This window comes from Camelus bactrianus, chromosome 10 (assembly GCF_048773025.1).
Source record: "Camelus bactrianus isolate YW-2024 breed Bactrian camel chromosome 10, ASM4877302v1, whole genome shotgun sequence".
Classification (NCBI taxonomy): domain Eukaryota; kingdom Metazoa; phylum Chordata; class Mammalia; order Artiodactyla; family Camelidae; genus Camelus; species Camelus bactrianus.
Genome location: NC_133548.1, coordinates 20,162,945 through 20,175,330, shown reverse-complemented (window position 1 = coordinate 20,175,330; position 12,386 = coordinate 20,162,945). Strand labels below are relative to the sequence as shown.

Sequence of the window (12,386 nt, the reverse complement as noted above, 5' to 3'; positions counted from 1 at the left end):
AAAAGAAGTTAGCTGAAAATTGTAGGACCGAAACAACTTTGAAATATATTCAAGGGCTTAAATACGATTGCCAAAAGGTGCCAGTTTTAAATAGATAACTCAATCAGCTTCCATGATTTAAGCTTGGTTCCTATTAAATATTTGTAGGAAACAAACAAACTGTCATGAAAAACAAATGTTGGAAACTTACAAAGACTAAGGAGATTACCCCCTTGCAGACAAGAAGCCATTTTCTATCAACTTAAAAAGGAAAGGAAAAAAATAACAGTTCTCTGCACTAAGAAGCTGATTCCAAGAACAGATAAAGATTCAGCAGTTGCAACATCCACACGCGCAAAGCAGGGACCAGTAATGTCTGCGCAAGTGCGTGACGTTTGTGTGACTGTAACGTCTGAATAAGCAGATAATGTTATTGAGTCAACACATTTTTAAATAGGTATACCAAGGTAACAATAATTTAAACCAGCTCTCCCTTTTCAATCGCAGATTGATCTGTTTCAAATAACAGTATCCTTTCTCATGGAACTGATTCCCTGAAAAAAAAAATCCGGATTGCTGTGGAATCCTTAAGTGAATACACAACATCAAGAGTGTTTCTGGAAATACGGTAAAACGTCAGAAAACTCTAAGGGTTAGTGTTCACCTTCTGGAACAATTAGGCAGCAATGATTAGGCCTCTTTTTGGAGGCAAACTTGGTTGTGCTAAAATTGACAAGAAGAACCATTGAAAGGGTTGTTTTGGTTCAGTTTTACTGAATCATTTTAACAACTTTTGTTCTGCTTTTCTACTTGTCTAAGAGAAAGAGTTCTTTCTTTACTGATGAAGACTTGTTCTTATCCGTAATATTACCTTTGTCTCCAGAGGAGTCTGTGACTTTTAGAGCATGACAGCTTCATCAAAGTTTCTCAAATTGTATTTTTTTTTTCTTCCTGCTTCCAAGAGCAGGAGATTCTTACTGACTTCTAATTGGAATCGAAGCTCTGTGATACCTAACTGTATCTGACAAAGTGGACATGGTGATCCCACTAGAATTAAAAATCCACCTTTTTTTTTCCTTCCTTGCTAGATTCAAATACTAAAATTAGATGCCTTATTTTTGGAAATAAAGGAAAATACTAAAAGATGGACTCGGGAGTGGATGTGAGAGGGGATTAGGAGCTCATACTTCCTAACGTGATTGATCCATCGCAAATCTCTTTTAATTCACACGTAAATGTTCTAGACTTATCCACGAAGAACTAAGCTGGGACCTGTGAAGCTTCGAACAAAGTTAGCCAGTCCATCTTTGCTGCTGTGCACCCTGAGGACCCTGCTCTTAGCACTCCCTTCCCAGTCCAGAATCCTTTTTCCTAATGGTAACTTCCACACTGATAGTTCAGTCAAGGGTTAATTTAACATGCCTACGTTGCTCTAAGCCCTGCACATTCTAAAAGTCTTCAGCTCTGGCCCTTGGCCAGCTCCTAGAAGGCAACTTCTAAGTTCTTGGAACATCCTGACTGATAAGGGAGTCTTCGTACACCTGAGACTTTGAGCCATCACAGAAAAATTATGTAATATTATGATTTCTGGTTAATACCTGTTTTTGTTTACTTAGAGTCCTGAGCCATGCTACATTAGTTTGACTTCTGGGGAACCAGAGCTTAAAGAGCTAGAATCAGTTAACACAGGAACTTCATGTCACTTCACCTGGAAAGGACAACTGAAAGACTGGCCCTGGCTTCTCCCAGCCTCTGTTTTACACAGCTTTTCCATTGCTGGTTTTGATCAGCATCCTTTTCCTGTAATAAACCGTAACCCTGAGTATAACAGCTTTTCTGAGTTCTTTTGAGTATTTCTAGAACATCATGAGCCTAAATGTGACCCTGAGGACCCCCAACAAAATGATCTTCTTTCTAAAGGAAAGATCTTGGTCATGGACATCACAGTTCACTCCCCAAGATTTCCCCAACCTTTGAATCTCATGGAAAACCAGGATTGGATTTCAGTCTTTCTTTTTTTTTTTTTTTTCCAAAATACTTGAGCTCCATACTTAATTGGGCCACCCTCATCCCTAGATGGCTACATGCTAAGGGTGGGAACACAGAAGCAGCAAACCAAATAATGGACAGATGTCATTTTATGTCCTCTTCCAAGGACAAGGTTTGTCTATGGGTCTTGTGTTAACATGTATAAGGAAAGATGCTCAAATAAGTTTTCTTATAATAAAAATTTGTGCCCCAAGATGTTTCCACCTATAAAACTGGCTAGTTTTTTTGTTTTGTTTTGTTTTGTTTTTTAGTAACGAAACTTTATTCTATACTCAAATTTGCCCATGCACACTAAAGTGGAGCTAACACAGCCTACTGTAAGCTTCTCTTTCACTCCCAAATTTGCTCTCCCACAGACTCACACAATCCAAATTTCCAAATTCCTTTCTTGGTTAAATGCAATTTTTTAACCACATTAGCTGCATGGTTTACATGGTAATTACTTAAGACCTAGGATACAACTTCAAATGACTGGAAATAATATTCAATGTAAAAAGAGGCAGGTTATTCAAAATTAAGTGTAGAATTTGTAGATTTTTCTGAAATCATAGATGGGTCTTAAGTTGCTCCAACATAAAACCTCTTCTAAAGGCCCCTTTTTCTTTCATCTCTGTCCCAGGTCTATGTAGTTATCTCTCTCTGTGCAACAAATTATTCCAAACTTGGCAGCCTAAACAAAAACCTTTATTATCTCATAGTTTCTTTGGTTCAGGTGCCCTTTAGATGGCTTCTCTGGGGACAGTCAAACTGTTGGCCAGAACTAGTAATGCAAGATCAATGGGAGAAAGGATTTTTCCAAGCTCCCTTACATGGTTGGTAGTAGGATTCAGTTTGGGCTGGCTGTTGGATTGAGGACCTGAGGAACTTGCTGGCAATTGGATAAAATCTTTCCTAATTTCCTTTCAATGTGGGCTTCCCCACAGTACAGCTCAAAACATGGCAGCTAACTTCACCAGACTGACCAAGTAGGAAAAACAGAGAGAGAGACAACAAGAGAGTGAAAAAGCTCTACACCATAATCCCTTGTAATCTAAATGTCAATATCCCATCACTATTCTATTGATCAGAAGCAAGTCACTAGACCCAGCCCATGCCCAGGAGGATGGGATTACGTAAGGGTGTAAGTGTCAGGAAGTAGACAGGGATCCTTGGAGTCCGTTTTAGACGCTGTTTACCACACAGATACAGATCCTTATTCTTTCTCTCTCTTCTTTAAAAATGACCACAATTGCCTCTCTTATTCAGAGTTCCGTTCCTATTGTTTTCCTCAGTTTATTCATAGATGTATGAATGTATTCATCCAAATCATGTCATTTATCAACTGTCTCCTGTGCATCAACCTCAGAGATCGAAGTCAAAACAACAAAGAGGAACGTGACCCAGTTCTAACCTGGAAGAACACATGTCTAAATAGGTATCTCCACACATAATAAAAATTAAATGTAAGTAAGAGTTCACAAAGTTCTGTAACAAGGGTTCCCAGCTTGGTGGTCTATCTTCCTTCTGAGCTGATATTGGAGCCCTAATACAGGGCTCCAGTTAATCAATCACTTAAAATGTCAAGAATTTTTTTTTCACCACTGAAGATATAGAGAAATATCAATAACAAAGAGTTAATAGTTCTTGCTGCAATATGCTTACCATTAGCACTAAACTTTTGAGTCAAGAGTGGGCTGTATTTATTATCCTTTTAAAGCCATACCCAAGTACATAGCAGTGCTATTCACTGGGGCCAAAAAGTGAAAACAATCCAAATGTCCATCAACAAATAAATGGATAAACAAATTGTGGGATATATATATATATATAGAATATTATTCTGCAATGTAAAGGAAGGAAGTATTGATGTGTGCTACCATGTTAATGAGCCTCGAAAATGTTATTCTGGTTGAAAAGAGCCAGACACAAAAGGTCACATGTTGGATGATTCTTTATATATGAAATATCCAGAAGAGGTAAATCCGTAGACACAGAAAACAGACAGGAGGTCACGAGGGGCTGGGGAAGTGGGAGAATGTGGAGTGACTACAGGGTTCCATTTTGCAGTGATGAAAATGTTTTGGAACTAAACACAGGTGGTAGTTGTACAACATTGTGAACATACTAAACGTCACTGAAATGCATATTTTTAAAAGCTTAGTTTTTTGTTATGTGTATTTCACTTCCATTTTTTTAAATGGAGGAAAAGAAAAGACAAAGAAAGCACACCCAAGTAGGCTGTTTCTCTTTCAAGGTGCCTCGTTCTCAAAAGACAGACAGCCCCAAACAACAATCCAAGCCAAGGATTTTTGGTCCCCTTTTTTTTCAAGTGGAAGATGTCCATTCTGAGAGCCTTCAACCTAGGAAGACTGAGCATATCTCGATCCTCAAAGTGGATCCCACAATTTAAAAAGCTCTATTCTAACAAGTTCAGGATTTAAACAATTTCTTGTCAAATATTTTTTAGTTTGGTGTCCTTAGGACCATGACCTTCTAGCTCTAATTCCATTTCATCTATAATTGTCCAAGAAACTCAAATTGTTCCTTTTAAATCGCAACTAATAGACATTTTATATTGATGAGTTCATTTGTCAGATTTTTAAGAAATGTCCTATGAGCGGGTGATGAAGAAGTTCACAAAACAGAGTCCCTACTCTCCCAGTTTTAATAATCCACTGGAAGAATCAGAAAATGAACAGTAAGCGAGTAAATCAGTTATTTTCAGAAAATGATCTGTGTTAAGAAATTAAAATTTGATAGTAGGAGAGAGCATGTGTAACAGACAACATTAAATAGGGTGTTTAGCCAAGTTTCTCTGGAGAGAGCATATCTGAACAGTGATGGGAATGGCTAAAAGAATCAAATATGCAGAGATCCAAGGGAAGAACGTTCCAGGCAGGCAGGGGAGAAAACCTCAGTGTTGTGGGGCAAGAGTGAGTTTGGCAGTTCCCAGGAATAGAGAGGAGGCCAGAGCAACTGGAAGTTAATGAAAGGAAAGGAAATGTAGGAGACGAGGAAAGAGAACACATGGAAGCCAGATCTGACAGACCGCGCTTAGAAGGGGTACTTTAGACGAAGGGTTACTTCAAAACCGGATGTAGAGCTGGGACATAATTGCTAAGCCTTATCATTCTTTTGTGCTCTACAGCATCTAGAGAAAGAGATTGAGTCAAGGAATAGCCTATTTGAAACATCTGCTGTATGCAAAAATAGTATTTGATGTAAGATTGGCTCTGGATAAATAGGAGAGCAGCAGTAGAAACTAACTCAGGTGTCAAAGGTCCTTCTTTCCTATGACTTTGTTTTACTGTATCCTGTCTGTTGACTGGTCTCATTCATTCCGTTTAATTTTTCGTCTTGGGGTTCCATGCCACACGTTGGTCACACGTCCCAGCAACAGGCATTTGACTGCTATTGTTCTTCATTCCACGTAATTCAGAAAATGAAAGGCAGTTTGGTTTAAGAGAGCAGCTGTGAAGTGTTCCACTGACTGAAAGGGCTGTGTTCACAGAGTAGGCGCTCTTCTCACAAAGTTCAAGTCCTCTGTGGTCGGCCAGCTCAAGGGAGTGGTCGCTCCATGTAGGACCATTCTGATCACTTCCCCCTTGCACATTTCACTCTCAAGCCGCTTCACTAGAAGTCTCCGTTTCAGTCCTGCTCGGTAAGTAAACACAGAAGTACTGGAAGAAACGGGGGTAAGATGACTATATTCTGATGCAGGGAGCATAGCCTTCAGAAAGAAATTAACACTCTGGAAAAACACTGACTACAACTCTGATTTGGGGCCACTGGCTCATTTCTCTCAAACTGGGGAAGATTACGTACTTGTTTTTAAAAACAGAGCATCATGGTTTGTTTTCAAAATGGATTTTAAAGTGGCTGTGTGGGTGACGATCACGATGATATGTGACAGATAAAGCATTGTCAGTTTGAGATTTTATTTCAACAGAGTCAGACTTTTCTTTCTTTGCACTAATAGTTTAGAAAATCAGATACCATTGTAGGAGATTGTTTTTATAACAGACATACTGCATAAGTGTTTGCTTATTTATGAAGTAATGTAAACAAGTTCTTTCATGCAAATGAAGTAAAATTTAGGAGTTAAAGCCCATTCCCTTCCACATTGATCATCCACGAATCCTAATGTCTTCTCTGGTGGTAGCCAAGAGTTAACCATTTGATGTTTCTTTCTAAATCTTTTTTATATACCCACAAAAGCTTTTAAATACACACACACACACATACACACACACACACACAGACATACACTTTTTTATGTTATTATTTTTGAGCATCAATTGGAATGGTTGTCTGCTTCATAAGGACCTATTGTAAAAAATTGTAAGAGTAAATATGAAACTACTTTGTTCTTTTACAACTTGTGCTTGAAATTTCAGCTCCATAATTTAACTTGCTAATTAATTAATCTTCCACTGATAGATTTATAAATTGTTTAACATTTTTCTTCTGGCAAGATTTCTTACATTGTGCTTTTATATAATTTTTGTCCCTAAATAAAATTTAAAACTTTGGAACCCAAACTTACCACCAGAACAGTAACTGAAGTTTCACTCTAAATTTCTAATTCAATGGAATTAAAATTGTTCTCTAATTCATACAAATTTCAGTTAACAAATCTGCAAAAAACACGTCACCCACTATAAAATATGCTCAAGTGCAAAAATCCTATTACAGAAGTTCTGTTTTTAGATAATTTTATGTTTTCTATAGCTATGCTTAGTAGAAATGTTCTTTTTAGTAATATTTCATGAATATAATGACTTGGGCTGAAAAGAGTGTATACTAGTCTTACATGAGAGCTATTTTGAGTATATCATTATAATATCTAGGTGACGGGAGATGTTGGGCAATTCAATAAAATGAGAGAATTTTTGTTCTTTTTAGCAGCAAATGGGAAGGTTACATCTTCCAAACATTTGCCAGATAGACGCTGAGTCACCTATTAGGAATAAAACCAGTTAAGCATGAAAGGAAGTAGTATAAACAATTAATACTCCAGAATGGAGAAACAAAAGCTAACGCAATGCAATCCTCGTCATCAGAAGACTTATCTTAGGGATTTTCTTTTCCAAATACCTGGTACAGAGGGCTCTAGCCTGGTGCAAATCAAAGGCAATAATGCATTGTCCTCTAATCATAACAATGGTAATAACATTTATAAAATGTACATTATGTTTTGTAACCCTTAATAGATATTTAAAATATAGAAAAGTAAAAAAAGAAGATGAAAATGATCTATAAGTACTCTTCCCAAATTTTTTGGTTATTATTTTTCAAAACTAAATGTTAGAAATACACTGAGATAATTAAAAATGCATTTCATACAGAGATACCAAAAAAGACAAATACATTCTTTTTTATCCACTACCTCCAGCTTTTGTGTGCCCATAATAACCACCCATAAAAGAAAGATTTGTCTATTCTTCAAGAACAAATATACAATGGTACATAAGTATATTCTATCATACATACACAAGCACACACACACAAATCAAAAATATAATTTAATGTGTTTATGTATGTATATAGCATCCTTTTGATGACACCACAGATACCATATTTTATCCAGGAAAAATTTAAAAGTCGACATGTTTTATCCTGCAGCTCTTTCCAGTAAGAACAGGTAGGTATGTACCTCACAAATTTTTCCCTTTAAAAAAAGTTCCTTTTGGATGAAGTACAATAGAAATAAATCGTGGAGATTTTCAGTACAGCTTATAATTTTTACATATGTATATATACATGTACCCACCAGTCAGATTTCCAACACCCTAGAAGATTGCTGAAGTCCCTCTCCATTCAAATGTCCCCTTATAATTAATCACACATTTGATTTCCATCTAGACAGTTTGGTTTTGCCTTCTTGACTGCCATATAAGTAGTACTACCCAGTATGCATCTTTTTATGTCTGGTATCTTATGTTCAATATTTTGTGTCTGAAATTCAGCCATATTCTTACATGTAACAGAAATTTGTTCTTCTTTATTGCAATGGATTATTATTCCTTTATATAAATATACCACAATTTGTTTATGTATTTTTATTTTAATAGATATTAGAGTTATTTCCAGTATTTAATTATCATGAATGAAATTACTCTTAACATATTTTGTTTAAGACTTTCTTTGGAAACAAAAACTTAACTTTTGTGCTATATATATATGTATAGTATGTATATATGTACTATATATGTATTTATATGTGTGTATATATATGTATTTTTATATATGTATATATGTACATATATACATTTAATTATATATATACACCTTAGAGGAATTTCTGATCCTTGGGATATGCACATGTCTACTTTGAGGAGATACATGCTTTTTATTTTTCAAACAATTTACATCCTTTTCAACAATGTATTAATTTACTCCCTGCCCTTGCCAACACTTGATATCCTCAATGATATGAGCTCTTCTCTAGAAAAATGTAAATGTCCAAACCAGCCTAGATAAATTAGAAAACAAGATCACTGTTAACCATTAACAAAATGAGAACACTGACATAAATAATTCACAAAACTCAATCAGTTTTACAAGTGAGTTTCAATATTCAAGGATGAAAAACACCCATTCTATACAAAGTCTTCTAGAACACAGAAAATTGTAGAATGTTGAAAAAAAGATAATTCAAAACTAATGTATTTTATTTTATTAACAAAAAACCAAAAACCATGTGATTCGCTGATAGATGCCAAAAACTCTTCTCTAAAATTATCATGTTTGCAATAAAAAAATTACTCATCATGCTAGTAGTACTATACAATTTCTTTAGCTTAATACATGATTATTAATAAAACATAAAACAAAAATCCAGCTTAATGATGAAATACGTATTCTTTGTAAAAATGAAAACTATAACAAGGCTCACTATTACTGAATATGTTTGATTTTGTAATGAGCGTCCTATTCATAGCAAATAAAGGTATTGTGATTGAACAGACTGACAAAATCGAATGGCAAACTTGCTGTTATTTTCATGTGACTCAATTATTTTTTTAGAAAGTAGACGAGAGCCAACTGAGAAGCTATTAGCGCTAACACTTTAGCAGAATAGAAGGCTAAAACAAAAACCAAAACTCCCTCTCATATATCAGTGGTAATAAGTTGAAAATCTTGTCAGATCACTATGGAGCTTGTTAGGAATCCAGTGTAGAGTGTTTTCCAGACCTAGAATCGAAATCTGCATTTTAACCAGATTCCCAGGTGATTTTTACGCATGAACATTGGAGAAGTACTACCTATAGCAGTGGTTTTCAACCTTAGCTGCATAATAGAATCACTGGTGACACTCAAAATCCAATACCTGGCCCACCTCTCCACATTTAATAAAACAACATTTATTGCTGGAGCTCAGACATACATACATTTTTAAGCTTCTGAAGTGATTCTAATGTGCAGCAGAGTTTCACAAAGAGCTAAATACGACTGTGTTTATTAAAGAAATTATAGATTATAAAAGAGCAGTAAAAAGGAATATGTCGTGTGTTGTATGTGAATGCATCCGCATTATTAGTTTAAAACACAGTGTGTTCTTATTTGCACAGCCATCAAATACTTATTGGTCACCTGCCGCTAATAAGTTGATATAGCAAATTACAGAACAATATGCACAGAAATTAGCAATGAGCTACTATCAGTTTACTTCATACCATTTGTATAAAAACGAATATGATAATTTCAAATGGATACAGATATTTTTATGGAAAGTATAAAAATGGTCTTGAAGAATACAATCAAACTCAATAATATCTCTCTCTGGAAAAGGGGGACGTGTAAGCTTTGGCAAACGAATATTAGTTGCACAGTGTACTATGTTGTTTTTTAGTAGAAAAAAGATACAAAACTAATATACTAAAATATTGTCAACATTTCATGATGGTGAAGCTTTGAATAACTTCTGGTTTTCAATTTTCCAAATTTTTTAAAAAATAGCTTTCTATTCAGCTGTATCAGATAAAGTTTTGTCAGGAAAATATAAAACTATGAATTTCAGACAGGAAGAAGTTTAATTCAGGGTTTTGTGGCTTACACATTCACACATTCATTGGAAAGACTGGAAGAGTATACATCTGGTAAAGCCATTGATCTCAGGAAATCTGGAAGCTGTAGAAATCACATGAAACTGTTTCCTGAATCACATAAGTGAGTCATTGGAGAATTTTCCAGAGCCACTGGAAAACCAGGCATCACCCTTCTGCAGAATCACCTGCCAGACAGTGGCAGAGAAGCCACACTGACTTCTCCTTCACCACCCTTCTCCAGATCTCACAGGCACTTGTCTCCCTGGCAGATTCTAAACCTGAACTCTGCTGGCAAGGGATTCTGGGAAATGTAGTTTCCAGGCTTCTGTCTCCTACAAAACAGGGAGAAAAACAAAGGAATGTTTCAGGTCCAAACACAAACTACCAAGCCCCCCAAAATAAGAACCAAACAACCGAACAAATGAAAGAGTATACATCATGCCATACCACCCTATTGCTGTTTACAGAGATGAAAGAATGAAAGCACAAAAAACTAAATATAGACTTACCATATAATCCAGCAACCCCACTCCTGGGCATGTATCCAGAGGGACCCTTAATTCAAAAAATACATGCACCCCAATGTTTATAGCAGCAACATATCCAATAGCCAAGACATGAAAGCAACGTAAATGTCCATCGACAGATGACTGGATAAAGAAGTTGTGGTATATTTATATAACGGAATGCTGCTCAGTGATAAAAAAAAAAAAAAAAAAAAAAAGAATTTGCAGCAACACGGATGGACCTGGAGATCATCATTCTAAGTGAAGTAAGCCAGAAACAGAAAGAAAAATACCATGATACCATGTGTGGAATCTGAAAACAAAATAAAAGATAAAAGAGGACACTTTTTTGGATCTTTGTAGATGAACTCATCTACAAAACAGAAACAGACTCACAGACATGGTGAGCAATCCTATGGTTACCAGGGGAAAGAGGGTGGGAAGGGATAAATTTGGTAGTTTGAGATTTGCAAATGACTATAGTGCAAACCACTATATATAAAAATAGATAAAAAACAAATTTCTTCTATATAGGGAACTATATTCAATATCTTGTAATGACCTTTAATGAAAAAGAATATGAAAATGAATATATATATATATGTGCATGACTGGGACATTATGCTGTACACCAGAAATTGGCACATTGTAACAGACTATATATACTTCAATTAAAAAAAAAAGGAGTAAAAGCACAAATAGAGTGCTTTCAGAAAAAAGTTTGAGGCCACCTTGAAGCAGACGTTTCAGCTGTAATTGAGCATAATTCTGATTTTATACAGTTAGTGATTCCTTGAATTAAAAAGCAAAAACCCTGGGAAAATGTACACACGCATGATGAGAGCAACAGCATCGCAACCTATTTAGTGTTTATCATGTTGGGGGCACTTGAATGTCATTTTCGTTAATCCTCACAGCGACCCCATAAAATAGATGGCACTACCCTCATTTCTTAGGCGAGGGGATGAATTAGAAAGAGAACATGATACTTGCCCCAACACCTGGGTAGCTACAGGAGGTAGTGAAATGAGACTGCAGTTTGGTCTGATTCCTAATCAAAATCTCACATCCAGTCCAATGTACCAGACGGCTACTTGGTTTAAAAGCCTTAGTTTGTGGTAGATACTGTAACAATTGGGAACTAAATTAAAAACAAATAAACAAAAGCTACAAAACAAGCGGTACCAGGCTGATAGAGGAAAACAAACTGGATGAGGCAAACAGAAACAGACCTTTTAGTCATAGCAGCATAAATATTACTGGCGAGGAACCACTGGAATTACTTCTGTATATATACGTACGTGTGTATCTCATTGCTAAGGCTTATTTTTTTTTAAAGCTCTCCATTGTTTCATTCAGTCCTCACAGCGACAGTGTGTATAGAGTTTCTAGTGCTGCTGTCACAAAGTACTACAGTGAACAACTTAAAGCAATAGGTATGTACCGTCTCACAGCTCTAAAGGCTAGAAGTCTAAAATCAAGTTTTCAGCAGGTTCTTTCTCCCTCTGGAAGCTGTAGGAAAGAATGCATTCTTTGCCTCTTCCAGCTCTGGGTGTGTCCTCATTCCTTGATTCATGGCCCCATCACGCCAGTCTCTGCTTCAATGGTCATATTGTCTCTTCCTCTTTTTGTATTGAATTTCTCTTTGCCACACTTTTATAAGGATACTTGTCATTGGACTTAGGGCCCACTCAGAATGATTTCATCTCAAGATTCTTACTTTAATTCCATCTGCAGACTCTTTTTCCAAAGAAGGTAACGCTCGCAGGTTCTGAGAAGTAGGTGTTGGACGTATATTTTGGAGGACAACCATTCACCCTCT

At 36.1% G+C, this 12,386-nt stretch overlaps 1 long non-coding RNA gene across 1 annotated transcript in view; it reads left to right on the top strand.

Moving 5' to 3' along the window:
• LOC123619609 (uncharacterized) overlaps positions 1 to 12,386 on the top strand; it is a 231,667-nt gene that overhangs the window by 182,402 nt on the left and 36,879 nt on the right. The gene's annotated exons all lie outside the window — the stretch shown is intronic.